The 17,160-nt window shown below is 38.4% G+C and overlaps 1 protein-coding gene and 2 pseudogenes across 3 annotated transcripts in view; 1 reads left to right on the forward strand and 2 right to left on the reverse strand.

The window, feature by feature from the left end:
* The window catches only part of EVI5 (ecotropic viral integration site 5), a 307,542-nt gene that overhangs the window by 130,447 nt on the left and 159,935 nt on the right, over positions 1-17,160 (reverse strand). The gene's annotated exons all lie outside the window — the stretch shown is intronic.
* LOC105510292 lies at positions 3,129-3,725 on the reverse strand (annotated as a pseudogene).
* Positions 4,595-5,149, forward strand: LOC105510291 (annotated as a pseudogene). Its single transcript, XR_001001542.1, has one exon. The product of XR_001001542.1 is annotated as an ATP synthase F(0) complex subunit C3, mitochondrial pseudogene (transcript).

A 17,160-nucleotide genomic window follows, 5' to 3' on the forward strand; every position in this document is an offset into this window, starting at 1 on the left:
GGGCGCCTGTAGTCCCAGCTACTCGGGAGGCTGAGGCAGGAGAATGGCGTAAACCTGGGAGGCGGAGCTTGCAGTGAGCTGAGATCCAGCCACTGGACTCCAGCCTGGGCGACAGAGCGAGACTCCGTCTCAAAAAAAAAAAAAAAGTGGATGGAGAACAAGATATTATATAGTAAAAAATATTTCCAACAGATCACTTAATAGTGGCAAACATGAAATCATAGCTTTTACAAGGGAGAGAGTCTGGGATAACCAAACCTAGCATGGAAATCAAACTCAGCATCACTAATAGTGGGCACAATTTATATCATGTGCCTTCCTGATTTAAAGCAAAAAGAAGTTTACAACATCATTTGTAATCTAAACGTCTGAGTGTAGTTTATAAGAAATACAATGACACCATGAGGAAGGAATTAGACAAATCTAGAATATGAAATAAGACAACTAGGCCACACCTGTAAAAAGTTAATGTCATTCCTGACATTGGTTGTTTCTTTCATCAGTCTGGACAGAGATTTGTCAACTTTACTGATCATTTCAAGAAACCAGCTTTTGGTTTCACAAATTTTCTCTACTTTTGTTTTCAATTTAACTGATTTCTGCTCTTTTTATTATTTGTCCATTCTGCTTGGTTAGCTTGAATTTGCTTTATATGTCTAGTTTCTTAAGGCAGAAGCTTAGATTATTGGTTTGAGACTTAGTGACTTGCCTAATAAACACTTAATACATTTTCCACTTAATATTATAAGCACTTAATACATTTTCCACTAAGCACTGCATTAGATGGGTCCCACAAATTTTTAGATATTGTGTCTTCATTTTTATTTAATTAAAACATGTTCTAATTTCCTTTTAGACTTCTTCTTTGACCCATGGGTAAAAATGTATTGTTTAATTTTCAAATATTAGGGGATTTTCCAGATACCTATTATTAATTCCTAGTTGAATGCTATTAGAGTCAGAGAAGATCCTTTGTATGATTTCAATTATTTCAAATTTGATAAAGTTTCTTTTAAGGCCCAGAATATGTTCTATCTTCATAAATCTTCCATGTATGCTTGAAAAGAATATGTATTCTGCTGTTATGAGGTACAGTGTTCCATAAATAACTATCAGGGCAGGTTGGATGATAGTACTGTTCAGGTCTTCTGCTACCTACTTGCTTCATCAATTACTGAGACAGGGATGTCAAAGATTTGAACTTGTTCACTCTACCTTTCAGTTCTATCAGTTCAGGTTAATGTTCCTGTTAAAATATACATATTAGGTGACATACACTCCTAAACACATACAATCTTAAATAAGATTGTTACGTCTTCTTGGTGAACTATCATTATAGATAGTCCTCTTTACTCTTGGTGCTATTCCTTGTTCTGAAGTCTACCTTGTCTATGATCCTCATGCAGAAACTCCAGGCTTTCTTTTGCTTAGATTTCCATATTTTATCTTTTTCATCCTTTTAATTTTTTTCCAGTTGTAATTAAAGTATTATGTCCAATAATTACAGGCAGACCATCTTGATCCTTCACTCCTAGAAACTGACTGTGGGGGAAAGTCACTGTCATTAGCTATCAAGCTCTACATGTTTCCAATAGCTACACAGCAACCTACTTTGGCCTCTGTAATTCCTAATTTTTGTAACTGAGACTACTTCACCCCTACCTACAGGCTCAGATTCACTGATATTTTGGGACCAACCTTATTCCTAAGTAGAGGGACATGAAGAACCTTACATCTGCTCTACTCTGGCACATTAAATTGAGCTATCCTATCCAAACATCACATCCCCAAATCATATCAAATCTTAGCTGTGGGTAATAGCCCCCATATTCATCCTTGTCCAAGCTGTTCTCCCATTACTGGAATATCAGTAAAAACTGATATTCCAAATTAATGTCTCTTACGTCTTAATCCCCTTGCCTTTGGGCTATAGGCCATTGATCTGATAATCTGTTGCAACTCACTTCTCTTGCTGCCACCCAACCTGCTCTGCTTCACTTCACGTTGCATTCTCCTTTATAAGTCTCAAGGCAACCACAACTCTGATCAAGACTTGCCCAACCCCAGCCCTGAGTAAATCTCCTGATCCTCCCAGGCTCCTCCTGCAAAGCAGATCACTTGTTGCTGGTTCTACCCTGACCCTCACTAATGGGTTCTAGCACTGAGACTTTACATGTTCCCCCATAAACTCGTCTTCTACCGCAATCACTCAAATGTGTTGTGTTTCTTTGAGCTTTATATTATCATTTATTTAGTCTTTTTAAAAACAATTTATTGAAGCAAAATTCTAAAATCATTCTAATACTATTTAACTTCAAAAACATTTCAACATTCTAAACATACAAAAAAAACCCAGAACACTGAAAATCACATTTAAGTACAGAAGGTTCTTTCTTGAACTTTCATTGATGCACTGGCTCTTTACTTTGCTGACAATAGTTCTACAGCTTGTTCAGAAAGTTTAGACAATGCACTTAACTAAAAAAATCCAAACACTTCTCAGGCCAGCTGACCCCTCTTTGTCCACAGCTAAGAATGGTTGCAGTGTTGCATTACCATATGTAGAAACAAGACAAGCTGAAGCTAAATGGATGCACATTGCAGGGGAAACAGGACTAGCCTCACAGTGCACTATGACCCCTCCAAAAGGCGTTGTCCCCCACAGGCTCAATGCCAAGAAACAAGCACCAAGAGTTTGTCTTGGTTGTTTCGTTCTTTTCATAAACTATATATATGAACAGTTGATAACAGGATTTCTAGCCAATAACCATACAGTTAATACCACCTTACAAATGTTTTTAAAAATGCCAGAAATATCTTTAAGTGCTTTGTCACACCAACGGCAAAGCGCATAGAGTGAGGAAAACACAAGATTATCTTTTCATTTTTGGGATGTTTGGAAATATGTACAACTTGGATACAATTTCAGAGTGTTCCAGACACACATGACCACTTCAGGTAAACCACTGTCAATTTTTAGAGCACTCTGAGAGACTACAATATGACTGTGATCGAATTCTGTAATTAAACCTAAAGAGGGCAACAGACATTTCTCAAACAACAGATGTGTCAATTATGGCCCTCCCCTACTTTCTAAGGTATTCGCAAGGAGACAGATAAACAGTTTTTTATTCATCATCACCTTCTTCTTCCTCTTCTTCCTCCTCCTCTTCTTCACATCTTCTTTGACTTCTTCTTCCACCTTTTTCCAGGGAACTTTAGCAGGACCCTTTGCACCAGACTTGCTGTTAGACTTAAAAGTCAGCAACATCCTTCTCGTATTTCTCCCTCAGCTTCACTGCCTTAGTGATGCAAGGCTGCTTTTCACTGACACTTAAGTTATCCCACATCTCACCCAGTTTTTTTGCTACATCTCTAATAAAGATGCCAGGGTTTATGGATTTGATCTTGGGGTGAAATTCTGAACAATACAGGAAGAATCCAGACAGTGGTCTTTTGGAGACATGAAGGTCCTTGCCTCACTTAACTGGTTCACAATCCTTCATCTTCCAAGCATAGCATACTTTATCTGCCTTTGTCATTTCATCACATTTAGGGTTCTCTTTGCCAGACATTGTCTTCCACCTCTCAGAGCACTTGCTGGAAAATTCTGCAGAACTGACAGAGACCTCTGGGTTTTTCTTATGTTCTTCTCTGCATGTCTGCACAAAGAAGACATCAACAGACACCTTTCCCTCTGGTTTCTTGGGGTCACCTTGAGCCATCCTGACTAAATTGCTTCTTCCTTCCTGGTCACCTAGCAAGAGGGAAGGTGAAGGGGGCAGGAAGGGTGCATGGAGGAGAGGCAGGGGGTCAAATAACCTTTTTTGTGGGGGACAGGGGGTATAGAATTTCTCCCTGTCGCCCAGGCTGGAGTGCAGTGGCACTATCTCAGCTCACTGCAAACTTCACCTCCCAGGTTCAAGAGATTCTCATGGCTCAGCCTCCCAAGTAGCTGGGATTACAGGTGTGCACCACCATGCCCGGCTAAGTTTTGTATTTTTAGTAGAGATGGGGTTTCACCATGTTGGCCAAGCTGGTCTCAAACTCCTGGCCTCAAGTGATCCGCCCATCTCAGCCTTCCAGAGTGCTGGGATTACAGGCATGAGCCACCACGCCTGGCCTCAAATAACCACTTTAAAGTGGCCGAGCATGGTGGTTCACGCCTGTAATCCCAGCACTTTGGGAGGCTGAGGTGGGCAGATTATGAGGTCAGGAAATCTAGACCATCCTGGCTAACATGGTGAAACCCCATCTCTACTAAAAACACACACACACACACACACAAAAGTTAGCCGGGTGTGGTGGTGGTCACCTGTAGTCCCAGCTACTCGGGAGGCAGAGGCAGAAGAATGGCATGAACCCAAGAGGTGGAGCTTGCAGTGAGCAGAGATCGTACCACTGCACTCCATCCTGGGTGACAGAGTAAGACTCTGTCTCAAAAAAATAATAATAAAAAAAAATAGAGTCCCATTACTTCGACCTCTGCCACCGCCGGTGCCTCTGCCACCTCATGGGAAGAGAGGAAGCAGGAGAGGAGCCCACGTCGCCTGTCACCCAATATCTCCAGCCGCGTGGTCCCAAAGAGTGTAACATGTTCGCCTGCACCAAGCTCGCCTGCACCCCCGCTCTGGTCTGAGCTGGATCCAGAGTTGCATACAGACCAATTTCTGCATCAGTGTTATATCAACCAGCAGCTAGGACTGGAGAGGGCTCTACGGTATTTAATGGGGCCCAGAATGGTGTGTCTCAGCTAATCCAAAGGGAGTTTCATAGCAGAGACATTGATACTGCTGCCGAATTTACTGGTGCAGGTGCTGCAACAGTAGGAGCGGCTGGTTCTGGTGCTGGTATTGGAACAGTCTTTGGCAGCCTTATCACTGGTTGTGCCAGAAACCCTTCACTGAAGCAGCAGCTGTTCTCATAGGCTATCCTGGGATTTGCCTTGTCTGAAGCTATGGGTCTCTTTTGTTTGATGGTTGCTTTCTTGATTTTGTTTGCCATGTAACAAATTACTGCTTGACATGTTGGCATTCTTATTAATTACAGATGTAATTCTGTGTATCTTACTGTGACTCCGAAAACTGTAGTATTGGTGTCATGGAAATGTACGTTATTTCCAAAGTCATTTCATTAAAGATGAAAACTTCAATTTCTTCTGTGATTTGTACTTACACTAAGCTTGGATTATCACAAAGAAGAATGTGCATTCAGACAGATGCTGTCCAATTCAGAGGAAGCTACAGCAGCTGCTCCACTGATGAAAATATCCCAATGTAATTTTTATGGGAATTCTTTTATATAGTGTTCTGCATATTGTAATTCACAGGGCTTTTGTTTATTCACCTAAAGGACAAATATTTGGGTGTTCTGAGCTTCTATAAAATACGATTAATTAAAGATAGTTAATACTCAAGATGGTCTTGTGTTTTTAAGGTCTAACATCAGTTAGAATACTTCAAATCAGAATCACCTTCCAGGCGGTTGGTTCTAAAAATAAATCACGTCAGCTTTTTAGGAAATGAAGCCTTAAGCTGGGAGGTAATGTGATTTTTATTTTTCAGTAAGTCTCATATTAAGCAACTGTGTGCTTATAATGAATCTTCCATGTCTTTTCAGAACAGGTTCAGTCCAACTAGCAGCTAGTTTCTTACTTGAACAAGACTATTAAAAACCAAATATCAAAAAGTAGACTGAATTGGCTAGATTTTTACAGCCAAAAGTTGCTGTAAGGCAGCGTTTATCACTGTTGCTAACATGTTTATAGTGGGAGTCTTGGGGATGATAGCTGGTTCAAGAGTGTTTTGCTGTTAATACTTTATGTTGCTTCTTGGTCAAACTTTTCCCATTCAAAGGAAGAAGGTGGTGCTACTATAGACAGTTTTTCCCCTAGCAAATATATTGTACCATAATATCTATCGTCCAAGTTTCAGGGTGTTTTGAAAGTTAATAATTAGGAAAGCGACATTTTACTTTTTTTAGTGCCCTTTGCCTGTTTGATTTCCATTGAGAAAGAGCAGTCAGTTACCAAAGTTCCTCCAGTGTGGGAAGACCGCTTCCATCAGAATCAGTGTTCGTTTAAAAAATAAAAATCCCTAGATTCCAGACCTACTGAATTGGACTCTTTGGACATGAGACTCAGCAATCTGCGTCTTTAAAAAGGCTTCCCAGGTGATTTTTGTGCATACTGTTTCAGAATCACTAAGTTATACATACGCTAGCTTCTATAAAGTGAAATGAGGCCCACAAAAGCTAAAGAGGTAGAGCTGCTACCACGTTTTTAGTTGATTCATCATCTAGTCTATATCACCCAAAAGAATTAGAAATAGGTATTCAAACAAAAACCTGTATACAAGTATTCATAGAAGCACTACTTACAAAAGCCAAAAGGTAGAAACAACCAAATGTCTATCAGCTGATGAATGGATAAGTAAAATACATCCATATAATGGAATATTCAGCCATGAAAAGGAATGAGGCACTGATACATACTGAATAAATGTGAGTGACCTAAAAACATGCTAAGTGGAAGAAGCCAGCCACATGATTCCATTTATATGAAATACCCAAAATAGGCAAATCCATAGTGACAAAGCCAATTAGTAGTTATCAGGAACTAGGGAGATGGGTGAAGAGGGAGTAACCGCTTAATGTGCATGGGGATTCCTTTTAGGATGATGAAAATTGGATGAATTACGGCTGGTCCGATGGTAGTGGGTTATCAGAACTTATTAACATTAGTGTCATTAAAGTTGGTATATAGCCCCTCACTGCTAAATCTGGCTGAAAAATTTTTTTAATTCTGATAAATTAGTGGTGATGGTTGCACAACACTGTAAATATACTATAATAAATGTCACTGAATTGTACACTTTAAGGTGGTTAAAATGGCAAATTTTACATGTCTTTTTCTGAAACTAAGTACTGTACTATGTAATATAAAGTTCATAGTATAAAATTTTAAAAGTGATAGGAAAATGCTTAGATTAATAGTCATCTATTCCAAGTGTATTTCAAATAAAACTGGTCTTGGCAAAGAGCTATTAAAAATAAAATAAAATAAAATAATTTTAAAAATGAAGTGAACAATTCAGTGTCTTCTGGTACATTAAGAATGTTGTATGACCATCCATATCTAGTTCCAATCATTCTAAAGTAAAACCCCTTACCTATTAAGCAGTTTTTTATCCTTCCACTCCCCCCTCACTACCACCTTCTGGAAACCACTAATCTGTGTTCTGTTCTCTTTAGATTTATCTATTTTAGATATTTCCTATAAATGGAATCATATAGTATGTGATCTTTTGGGTCTGGCTTTTTTCACTTAGCTTAAGGTTTTGGAAGTTCATCTACTTTATACCATATATTAGTACTTCATTCCTTTTTACGGCTGAATAATATTCCATTGTGTGTATACGACAATTTGTTTATCCGTTCACTCATTGAGGGACTTTTGGGTTGTGTCCACTTTTCTGTGAATGCTGCTGCTACAAACATGTATACACATACTTGTTTGAGTACAAACATTCTCTTATTTGGAGCACATACCTATAAATTGAATCTATGCTTAACTTTTTTGAGGAACTGCCAAACAGTTTTCCACAGCAGCTTTATATTTCATTTTATATTCCTACCAAAAAAATGTATGAGGGTTTCAACTTTTCCACCTCATTGTCAACATGTTTTTTAAAAAATTATAGCCATCCATTACAAAGGATGTGAAGAGGCATCTCATCATGGTTTTGCTCTGCATTTCCCTCATGAAAAATGATGTTCAGCAGCTTTTCATTAGTTTTTTGGCCATCTGCATGTCTTCTTTGGAGAAAAGTCCACTCAAGTCTTTTGCCTATTTTATAACTGGGTTGTCTTTTTGTTGTTGAGTTGTAAGAGTTCATGATATATTTTGGATGGCAGATCCTTATCAGCTACAAAACTTGCAAATATTTTCTACCATTCTACAGGTTGCCTTTTCACTTTCTTAATAATCTCTTTTGATGCACAAAAATTTTCATTTAGATGAAGTCCAATTTATCTTCTCTTTTGTTGTTCATGTCTTTGGTGCCTAAGAACTGACATCTAAGGTCATGAAGATTTATCTCTACGTATTCTTCTCAGGGTTTTATGTCTTTAAAAACATAAAAATGTTATTTTTAAATCATAAAGTTGGCTGGGCACAGTGACTTACGCTTGTAATCTCAGCACTTTGAGAGGCTGAGGCAGGCAGATCGCTTGAGTTCAGCTTGAGGCCAGCCTGGGCAACATGGCAAAACCCCATCTCTATTAAAAAAATATGAAAATTTAGCTGGACATGGTGGCATGTGCCTGTAGTCCCAGCTACTCAGGAGGCTGAGGTGAGAGAATCATTTGAGCCCTGGAGGTTAAGGCTGCAGTGAGTTGATTGTGCCCTTACACTCCAGCCTGGAGACAGAGAAAGACCCTGCCTAAAACAGAACAAAACTGTAAAATCTACAGAATATTTTTAGTTAATTTTTGTATACAGTTATGTGTTAGGAATCTAATTTCATTCTTTAGCAGAAGAATATCCAGTATTCCCAGCATCATTTGTTGAAGAGACTATTCATTCCTCATTGAATGTTCTTAGCATCCTTGTGGAAAAACAACTGGTCATAGATGTATGGGTTTATTTCTGGACTCTCAAGTCTATTCCATTAATCCATGTGTCTATCCTTATGCCAGTACTACTTTGACTACTCTACCTTTGTATTAAGGTTTCAAATCAGAAAGTGTGAGTCCTCCAACTTTGTTCTTTTTTTTCAAGATTGTTTGGCTATTCAAGGCCACTTGCAATTCTATGTGAATTTTAAGATCAGCTTTTGCATTTCTGCAAAAGTCCATGGGAATTTTGATAGGTTTGATAGGATTGAATCTCTAGGTGATTTTAGGTAGTAGTGACATCTTAAGACTTCCAATATACAAATATGAGATATATTTTCATTTATTTATGTCTTCTTTATTTTGACAGATGAGTAAACATTATTTCAGTTTTCAGAGTACAAGTCTTTACCTTCCTGGTTAAATTTATTCTTATGCATTTTATTCTTTTGGAAGCTACTGTGAATGGACTTTTTTTTCTTAATTTACTTCTCTAGTTATTCATTGCCAGTGCATTCTTCTACTTTTAACCTACCAAGATCTTTGTATTTAAAGCAAGTTTCTTGTAGATATGTTTTGACTTTTTATCCAATCTTATAATTGGTATATTTAAAATACTTACATTTAATATAATTATTTATATGGTTAGAATAAAATCTATAATCTTCCAAGTTTTCTATCAGATCCACTTATTTGTTGTTCCTTTTTTCTTTTTCCTGTCTGATCAAATAATTTCTTAAATTACTCAATTTTATCTCTGTTATTTGCTACCTACATATATATATATATATATATATATATATTTAATTTTAGGTGGTTTCCCTAGGGTTTATAAATACACATTTTACTGTTCCGCGAAAACCACAAACTTATTCCTTGATAAAGGCCCTTCTACTAGGTGTATGTTCTATCTGGAATGTTTCTTCCCAGATCTTCAAATAGTTTCCATCTTCACATCACTGAGACTCTGGTCAAATGTTAGCTCCTCAGGGAAGCTCTCCAAAACTAGCTTACCTACAGTAGCACCTGCACAAACCACCTCTTCTCTGCTTTATTTTTATTTATCATCACCTTATTACCACCTGAAATTGCATTTGTTTAATGTGTCTCCCCAACTAGAACACTTCATGTAATAGCAGTTTTCATTTTCTTGTTTACTATTATTGTATCCTCTGCACTTAAGACAATACTTTGCACATTAGTTTTTAAATAAAAATACAAATAAGTTCATTCCATTATAAGATTACCACACATAGGACTAAGGAAAATACAAAGTGCTTATACAAATTGAACCTGATATATTTACAATAAATTACAGAATAAAGAAGTAAGTTATCTTTCCCATGACTAAATTGGCCGCTACTTATATTTGGAGAAGAGGAGAAAGAGAGGAACTGTAAACAAAATCTGGGTCAAAAAATAACTATTTAAATGTCTATTTGATACAGTCTTTCCATTGAAAGAATTTTAAAGAAAGATTTGAACCACAATGAGATACTACCCTACACCTACTAGGATAGCTATTACTTAAAAACAAACAAACAACAGAAAATAACAACAGTTAGCAAAGATATTAAGAAACTGGAACCCTTGTATGCTGCTTGTGGGAATGGAAAGTGGTACAGTTGCTATAGAAAAGTCTGACACAACCTCAAAAAATTAAACATAAAATTACATATGATTCAGCAACTCCACTTCTAGGTATATGCTTAAAAGAATTAAGAGCAGGAACTTAAACACATACTTATAGGACAATATTCATAGCAACATTATCCACAATAGCTAAAAGGCATAAATAACCCAAATGTCCATCAACAAACAATTGGATGAACCAAACGTAGTATATACACACTACGGAATTTTATCAGCCATAAAAATGAATGAGATTCTGATACATGCTACAATGACTGACTTTGAAAACATCATGCTTAGTGCAATACGCCACACACAAAAGGACAAATATTGTGTGATTCCACTTATATGAGCTACCGAGAATAGGTAAATTCATAGAGACAGAAAGTAGAATAGATGTTACCAGCGGCTGTGAAGATGGGAAAAGATTATTGTTACTAGATACAGAGCTTCTGTTTCAGACAATGAGAAGGTTGTAGAAATGAAGAGTGGAGACAGCTGCACAATATTATAAATGTACTTAATGCCACTGAACTGTACACTTAAATGGTAAATTTTAAGTGTATATTTTATCACAATGAAAAAAATATTTTTCACAATGAAAAAAATCAGATCCAGCAATCCCACTGCTGGCTCCAAAAGAAATAAAATCAGTATGTTGAAGAGTTATCTATACTCCCACATTTATTGCAACATGACTCACAAGAGCTACGATATGGAACCAACCTAAATATCCATCAACAGACAAATGGATAAGGGAAATGTGGTGTGTATGCACAAATACTGTTCTTGGGGAGAGGGTTCAAGATGAATGACTAGAGGTGTCCAATGCCAGTTCTCTTTAGAAAGAAGAACCAAAGTTACAAGTGAATAACCAAAACGTGAATAGACTAACAAGCAGAGAATGCTGGAGGCTAGTAGAGAACTCATGAGAAGAAGCTGGGGCACAGAAAAAGAAGGAAGCAAGAGGCTGGCAGAGATCTGCTAGGAATCCCGAGGGACTTGGTATCTAGTCAAAAGGGTAGGTGGGAGTGTTTGGGCTCCTCTTTCCCCTGTGACAAACCACTGGTATCTGAACTGTCAGAGAGCTCCCCTACCCCTGCAAACCCAAGCACTGGTGTGGGCAGTGATCTGGGGACTTCTTGAGGGCACTGCACCAGATTACCAACTTGCGCTGGGTTGCTCACTCTGCCTGCAGACTTGAGAGGCAGCGATAGGGTGCTATACTGGGAGCACAGCCATCAGGGGTCTGTGTCCTGCCCGGGGAACCTCAGTCTTTGTGTCTCTACATCACCAGAACCCCATAGACATTCCTTGGCATCTGCTCAAATTGTGGCAGCAGCAAAGGGATGGCTGGACCAAGGGAGCTGCAGGGTTCCTCAGCAAGTGCTGCCCTGAAGAGAAGAACAAGTATTGCACACCAAGGGAGCGGTCACTGGGACAAAGAAAACCAGAACACATACTTTCCTGTGCCCAAGAGCTCACCACCTATGGACTGTGAGTGACTGCGCTGTTTCCAGCAAAAATGTGGGCACTGTACTTGGCTCTACAAAGCTTTTCAAGTATGATTTCATCCTGGGGGCCAACCTGGTTTGAGTGCTCAGACCCAGGCATGGAGATGGGGACTCCTCCCCACCCCCACTGCTGTAGGCATAGCCATGGCTGATCCCACAGGAAACTGGCATGGGTGCATCAGAGGACAGACTTTCTGGGGCAGACGGGGTGACTGTGGTCTTACTGGCAATCAGTCCACCATATCTAAGCTTGCCCAAAAGGTGGGACCCCCTCCCCTCTCCATACAGAGCAGCAGCGTTCCTGCAAGGGAGAAAAGAAGAGTCAAAAAGCTGTGTGTTCTGGATTGAGGGAGAAGACTCTAAAACAAAGACATTCTGGCAGCAAGCCATGGGCAGTCACCTTTTATGGCTCTCAGGTACACTGCAGCCTAGAGATAAGACAGTGGTGTCTGACCAATTTGAGTGTTCTGAGTATGGGGACAGGGGCATGACAGGGAGGGAGATTACATTCCTGCCTGCCCAGGCTATGGAGCTAGGGTGCCTACCTGCCTCTCTGCAGAGACCTCAGTGTACTTACCAGGAGCTTCCCTGCCACCCCCTTCAAGGCTGCTGCTTGTGCTTGCCATTGGGGAATCCAAGGGAAGGCTTGGCTGTCCATCTCTGCCCTGACTTGTCCCCTGCTAGGGGGTGAGCAGAGAGCTCAGGCCACTGTACATTCCACAGCCCAGCCCATTGCCTGAAGCAACAGAGAACTTCCCCCAGTAAACAAAGATCAAGCACCTGCCCATCTGCTTCTGTTGCAGCAGGCTCTTATCCACGATCACCGCCACCTTTCCTGGAGGTTGAAATGCACAATCCAGTAGAAAACCTGCTGACACAAGTGCACAGTGCTGGGAAACGAGATAAGATTCTTGAGACTTCCGCCATCCCAGCCCTGCAGGAAGCTGTGATACTGCTCACGCACCCAGTACACTGCTACTACAACTAGCATTTGAGAACACCACCACACAAAGGTTATCTATATTCAAAGAACTCATACAGAGTTTCTGCCAAGGAAGCACCCAGAACATACATTACAGTTACATCCTTCAGAGGAAAAAAATTCCTGTCCAAATGAAAGTAAATTCAAAAATAACAAGAAAAAGGCAGTTTCTCCATATGAGAAGGAAACAGCCAAACAATTCTGGAAGTATAAAAACAGTGTTATGACGCCCTCAAAAGATCACACTAAATCTCTAGCAATGGATCACAACCAAAATGAAACCTTTGAAATACCATATATAAAGAATTAAAAATACTGATTTCCAAGAAGCTCGATGAGATCTAAGAGAAAGTTGAAAATCAACACCAAGAAATCTGAAAATCAAGTCTGGAAACAAAAAATTCATTGAAGAAATTATAAAATACAGGTAAAAACTTCAACAGACTAAACCCAGGAGAAAAAAGAATCTCAAAGCTTAAAGACAGGTCTATTGAATTAGTCCAGTCAGACAAAAATAAAGAAAAAATGATTTTCAAAAATGAACAAAGCCTTTGAGAAGTATAGGGGCTATATAAAATGTCTAAACCTACAAGTTACAGGTATTCCTGAGGGAGAAGAAAAGGCAAAAAGTTTGGAAAACCTATCTCAGGAAGTAACTGAGGAAAACTCCCTAATCTTGCTAGAGATTTAGACATCCAAATAGAAGATGCTCAGAGAACTCTAGGAAAATACAGTGCAAGAAGGACTTCACCAACACATATAGTCATCAGACTAATGACAACATGAAGGAAAAAAAAATCTTAAAATCAGCAAGAGAAAGGTGTCTAATTACCAATAAAGGAAATCCCATCAGACTAACAGTGGACATACTGGCAGAAACTTTACAAGCCAGAAAAAAAAAAATCACAATCCCATTTTCAGACTTATTAAAGGAAAAAAAAAAACCTGTCAACCATGAATTTTTCATCCTGCTAGAATAAGCTTCATAAATGAAGGAGGAAAAGTCTTTCCTAGACAAGCAAATGCTAAGGTAATTCATCACCATTAGACCAGTCTTACAAGAAATGCTCAAGGGATTCTAAACATGTAAACAAAAGATCAATACTCAACATCATAAAAACAGACAAAAGTATAAAACTTACAGGTCTTATTAAAAGGATGATCCGTAATATGCTGCTCACAAGAAACCCACCTAACACGGACTGAAGGAAAAAGGGTGGAAAATGATATTCCACACCAACAGAAACCAAAAGCAAGCAGGAGTAGCTACATTTATATCAGATAAAACAGACTTTAAATCAACAACAGTGAAAAAAAAAGACAAGGTCATTTTAAAATGGTAACGGGACAAAGTCAACAAGAAGATATAACAATCCTAAATATACATGTACTTGGTATAGTAGGTACCCAGATTCATAAGACAACTACTACTGGGGCACATGTTCTCAGGACATCCTGAGACAGTACCTTGGAAACAAAAATAAATAAAAAGGAAAAGAAAAGAAAACCAAAGAAAAACTACTCTATCTAAGAAAAGAGACAGCAACACAATAATAGAGAAGGACTTCAACACGCTAATGACAGCATTAAAAATCACTGAGACAGGAAATCAACAAAGAAACATTGGACATAAATTGGACTCTAATAGACATTTATAGAACATTCTATTCAACAACCATAGAATATACATTCTTCTTATCAGCACATGAAATGTTCTCTAAGACAGACCATATTTTAGCCCACGAAACAAGTCTCAATAAATTTTTAAAAATCAAAATCATATCAAGTATCTTCTTGGACCACAGTGGAATGTAACCAAAAATTTATTCCAAGAAGAACTCTCAAAACTATACAAATACATAAAAGTTAACCTGCTCCCAAATCATCTTTGGGTCAGCAACAAAATTAAAATAGAAATCTAAAAATTTTTTGAAACAAATGACCACGGAGACACAACATACAAAAACCTCTGGGATACAGCAAAAGCAGCACCAAGTGAGAAGTTTGCAGCATTATATGCCTACATAAAAAAACCCAGAAAGATCACAAATTAACAACCTGGCATCGTACCTCAAGAACTAGAAAAACAAGAACCCAAAGCAAGCAAAAGAATACAAATAACAAAGATCACAGCAGAACTAAAGGAAATTGAGAACAAGAACAACAAAAATACTAAGGATCAAAGAAATGAAAAGTGGGTTCTTTGAAAAAAAATAAACAAAATCAATATACTGCTCAACTAACCAAGAAAAGAGAGAAGACTCAAATAAACAAGTGATCGGAAATGAAAAAGGAGACATTACAACTGATAACACAGAAATACAAAAGAACAGAGACTACTATGAAAATCTCTACACTCACACTAGAAAACCTAGAAGAAAGGGATAAATCCCTGGAAATATAAAACTTTCTAAGGCTGAACTAGGAAGAGACAGAAATCCTAAAAAGACTAATAATGAGTGGTGCAATTAAATCAGTGAAAACAAATCTCCCAACAAGAACAAGAAGCCCAGGATCAGATGAATTCACAGTCAAATTCTACCATACATACAATGAAGAACTAGTATCAATTCTCCTGAAACTCTTCCAAAAAACATCAAGGAGGGACTCCTCCTTAACTCATTCTATGAAGCCAGCATCACCTTGATATCAGGGAAGGATCCACAAAAAAAACAAAAACTACAGACCAATATCTCTGATGAACACAGATGTAAAAATCCTCAACAAGATCCTAGCAAACCAAATCCAGCAGCACATCATAAAGATAATATACCACAATCAAGTGGGTTATATTGCAGGAATACAAAGATTGTTCAACACAAATAAATCAATAACTGTGATTCACCACATAAACAGAACTAAAAACAAAAACCATATGATCATCTCAACAGATGCAGAAAAAGCACTTGATAAAATTCAGTATCTCTTCATGATTAAAAACAAAAAAAAACCAACCAAACAAAAACCAAACATAGGCCAGGTACATCAGCTCATGCCTGTAATCCCAGCACTTTGAGAGGCCAAGGCAGGTGGATCGCTTGAGCCCAGGAGTTCAAGGCCAGCCTGGGTAACATGGTGAAAACCCATCTCTACAAAAAATTCAAAAATTAGTGAGGCATGGTGGTCCGTGCTTGTAGTCCCAGCTACGCAGGAGGCTAAAGCAGGAGGATCACTTGAACCTGGGAGGTTGAGGCTACAGTGAGCCATGACTATGCCACTGTACTTCAGCCTAGGTGACAGAGTGAGATCCTGTTTCAAACAAGCAAACAAACAAACAAAAAAACCTAAAAAATCTAGGTTCTCCTTGCATTGTTATAAAGAAATACCTGAGGCTGGGTAATTTATAAAGAAAAGAGGCTTAATTGGCTCATGGTTTTGCAAGCTGTACAAGAAGCACGGCACTGGCATTTACTTCTGGGAAGGCTTTTACTCATGGAGGAAGACGAAGCAGGAGCAGGCACATCACACAGTGAGAGTGAGAGCAAGAGAGAGTAGGGGTGGGGGTTGCCACACAGTCTTAAACAACCTGATTTCACAAGGACTCACTCATATGAGGACAGCACCAAGCCATGAGGTCTTTGCCCCCATGATCCAAACACATCCCACCAGAAACCACCTACAACAATAAGGATTACATCTCAACATGAAATCTGGAAGGGAGATCCAAGCCATATCATAGGCATTGAAGGAATATATCTGAAAATAATAAAAACCATATAAAACAAACCCACAGTCAACATCATAATGATTGGGGAAAAGTTGAAAGCACTCCTCTAAGATCTAGAACAAGACAAAGGATGACAAGACAAAGGATGCTTACTTTCACCACTCTTATTCAAAATAGTACTAACAGTCTTAGCCAGAGCAACCAGGAAAGAGAAAGAAATAAAGATATTCAAACTGGAAAAGAGGAACTCAAATTATCTGTTTGCTGATGTTACAACCTTATACCTAGAAAATCCTAGAGATCCCTCCAAAAGGCTCTTAGATTTGATAAAAGAATTCATTAAAGTTTCAGAAAATCAATGTACAAAATCAGTAACATTTCTGTACACCAATAACAATCAAGCTGAGATACAAATCTAGAAGTAAATTCCATTGACAACAGCTACAAAAAAATTTAAATACCTGGGAATACAGTTAACCAAGGAGGTGAAAGATCTTTGCAAGGAAAATTTCAAAACACTGATGAAATACATTGCGGATGACACAAATGGAAAAAAACATTCCATGCTCATGGATTGGAAGCATCAATGTCATTAAAATGACCATACTGCCCAAAGCAGTCTACACAGAGTCAACATATTTCCTATAAAAATACCAATGTCTTTTGCTGTGCAGAAGCTCTTTAGTTTAATGAGATCCCATTTGTCAATTTTGGCTTTTGTTGCCGTTGCTTTTGGTGTTTTAGACATGAAG

Source organism: Colobus angolensis, unplaced genomic scaffold (genome assembly GCF_000951035.1).
Source record: "Colobus angolensis palliatus isolate OR3802 unplaced genomic scaffold, Cang.pa_1.0 Scaffold186, whole genome shotgun sequence".
Lineage (NCBI taxonomy): Eukaryota > Metazoa > Chordata > Mammalia > Primates > Cercopithecidae > Colobus > Colobus angolensis.